This window comes from Myotis brandtii, unplaced genomic scaffold, assembly GCF_000412655.1.
Source record: "Myotis brandtii unplaced genomic scaffold, ASM41265v1 scaffold842, whole genome shotgun sequence".
Lineage (NCBI taxonomy): Eukaryota > Metazoa > Chordata > Mammalia > Chiroptera > Vespertilionidae > Myotis > Myotis brandtii.
This window is the reverse complement of record NW_005371421.1, coordinates 267,525-270,445: the sequence shown is the minus strand read 5'-3', so window position 1 is coordinate 270,445 and position 2,921 is coordinate 267,525. Positions and strand designations below refer to the sequence as shown.

At 47.3% G+C, this 2,921-nt stretch overlaps 1 protein-coding gene across 3 annotated transcripts in view; it reads right to left on the bottom strand.

Annotated features, from left to right (window-relative positions):
- Window positions 1-2,921, bottom strand: part of LIMS1 (LIM and senescent cell antigen-like domains 1) — a 103,189-nt gene that overhangs the window by 61,447 nt on the left and 38,821 nt on the right. The window contains exon 1 of one of the 3 annotated variants that reach the window (XM_014532103.1): window positions 164-170. The exons of the other annotated variants lie outside the window; for them this stretch is intronic. The gene's annotated coding sequence lies outside the window, so the exon portion shown is untranslated. Of the gene's footprint in view, window positions 1-163; window positions 171-2,921 lie in introns of those variants that run through there. 3 annotated transcript variants of the gene reach the window in all.

Genomic DNA, 2,921 nt, shown 5'->3' with positions numbered 1-2,921 from the left:
TTTTAAAAAAAAACATATTTTTATTGATTTCAGAGAGGACGGGAGAGGGAGAGAGATAGAAACATCAATGATGAGAGAGAATCATTTATCTGCTGCCTCCTGCATGCCCCACACTGGGGATCGAGCACGCAACACAGGCATGTGCCCTGACCAAGAATCAAACTGTGACCTCCTAGTTCATAGGTCATTGCTCAACCACTGAGCCATGCAGGCTGGCTGTTCTATAGTATTTTTAAACACAAAACAAATTTTATATTTATTTATTTATTTATTATTATTATTTTTTAAATATATATATATATTTTTTATTTTAGAGAGGAAGAGAGAGAGATAGAAGCATCAACAATGAGAGAATCATTGATCGGCTGTCTCCTGCACAGCCCCTACTGAGGATCGAGCCAGCAACCCAGGCATGTGCCCTTGACCAGAATCGAACATGGGACCCTTTGGTCCGCAGGCCAATGCTCTATCCACTGAGCCAAACCAGCTAGGGCTATTTTTATTTTTGTTAATACTGTATATTTTTACTGATTTCAGAGAGGAAGGCAGAGGGAGAGAGAGACAGAAACATCAATGATGAGAGAGAATCGATCTGCTGCCTCCTGCACTCCCCCTACTGGGGATAGAGCCCGCAACCCAGGAATGTGCCCTTGACTGGAATTGAACCCAGTTATCTTTCAGTCCACAGGCAGTGGCTTTATCCACTGAGCCAAACCATCTAGGGCGGCCCATGGCCTAGTTAAAACTGCTGCAGTAGGCTGAGCAGGGGTCTTACCATGGTGGTGTTACCTGATAATGAGGGTGTCTCTCCTTATGTTGGGGTAATCAGAACTGCAGTGAAGTAAAGACACACCCATGGAGCCTGCAAAGGGTTTCCACTCACACAATGCAATTTACTTCGTTTGGCAACTGAAGAGGGTGAGCAGAGCCTTGGAAGGACATGAGGTCTCCAAGACCAGGGGCTGAAGGGAAAGTGCGTGCCGAGCATCCGCACCGTGAGTTACAATCTATATATATAAAAGCCTGATATGCTAAGTGTCTGACCGAGCCGTCGACCGACTGGTCGCTATGACGTGCACTGACCACCAGGGGGCAGATGCTTTGACCAGTAAGTTAGCTTGTTGCTGGGGTCCAGCTGATCGGGACTGGGCGAGACGGGGTTGGACACACCCTGGAGCCCTCCCACAGTCTCTCCCCGGCCACCGGCCCTGATCGGGACTGGGCGAGATGGCCCTGATTGGCCCTGATCACTGGCCAGGTGTAGGGACTCCACCCGTGCACAAATTTCATGCACCGGGCCTCTAGTAATATATAAAAGCATGGTAATTATGACTGCAGATAGACCCACTCATTTTCTTGATGGAGTATTACTGGAACATCTTTGGTGTGCCAGTTACAGAGTTACTGCCTGCTCCGTGCAAGTGGTTGTTCTCCTTTGCTGCACTGGGGCTTTTCAGTAGAGGGCGCTGAAGAGACCTGTTGGAGGAAATGTTTTTGCATCCTGGTCCCATGTGCTCACTTGGCAAGTTCCTGAGCATAGGGCTTTCTTCTGCACTAGCCTCCTGCAGCACACACAGCTTTGTCGGTGGTCCAGCTCCTACAGGCATGGCACCAGAAGCAGCCAGGGGCAGGCAGCTTCCCTGGTGGTTTTGCAGCAGGTGGCCTCAGACTCTTATGGTGTGTGGCAGACCACAGCACACTGACCCTCCCCTACTCTCAGCAGTTCTGTAGTGGAGTGCGTCTGGTGAGACACCTCACAGGAACTGCCTTCCTGGTACCCCGGAGGGAGGGTCTCCTACAAGTTCACATTTGTAGCAAGTTTCACTGGCCTGGCACCATAGCAACTTCTCTGCCGTTCTGTGAGCCTCCACAGTGTGTGCATGCAGGGGTGTGACATTCTATCTCAGCTCCATGTAGCTGCTATTCCTATAACCTTGAATGTTCTATGTCTTACTAGCCAATCCTTTATTACCTCAGCCTCCTGTTAGAGTTAACAATTCCTCCTATCTTTATACTAAACCTTACTCATTCAAATTACTATGTAGTTCTCTCCTAATCGAACCCAGACAGATACAAGAGGCTAAAGTCAGGACTCTGTTCTTAGAACCTCATAGGCCCTTTATCCAACACGAAACACGTTTCACTTAGCCACTTAAAACAATTGTGTCTGCTTTTGAAACTAGGAAGGAATGAAGGATTAGGTTATGAAATAAAAGTACAACCTAGACAGTGTGGTTAGTGTTTGAGTGTCGACCTATGAACTAGGAGGTCTTGGTTCAATTCCCGGTCAGGGCATATGCCTGGGTTGCAGGCTCAATCCCCAGGAGGGGGCGTTCAGGAGGCAACTGATCAATGATTCTCTCTCATCATTGATGTCTCTATCCCTCTCTTCCTCTCCCTTACTCTCTCTGAAATCATTAAAAACCTATCTTAAAAAAATAAAATAAAAGTAGAGCATAATAAAATGACCAGTTACATGGGGGACCCAGTCAGTCTACCCATTATTTGTTTCCCTAAGTCAGAGGTCACAAATGAACTCATTGGTCGGGGGCCAGAGGATGTGGCAGTTCCCACCCCAAACTATAGACCAGGCACCCCCTTCCTGTTAGCACTCTGGTATGGGAGATGTTTGGGGGCCAGTCAATCTGGGTTCCTATAATATATTTCACATGAGTATTACCACAGGAAAGAGGTAAATGGACACACAGCTCCATTTCCATCCTCAAGAAACAAGAGAATAGGAGAAACCAAGATGGCGGCATAGGTAAACACCGGAGTTTACTGCCTCAAACAACCACTTCAAAAATACAATTAAAAGACGGAACGGACATCATCCAGAACCACAGGAAGGCTGGCTGAGTGGAAATTCTACAACTAGAAGGAAAGAGAAAAGCATACCGAGACTCAGAGGAGGCGCAGTG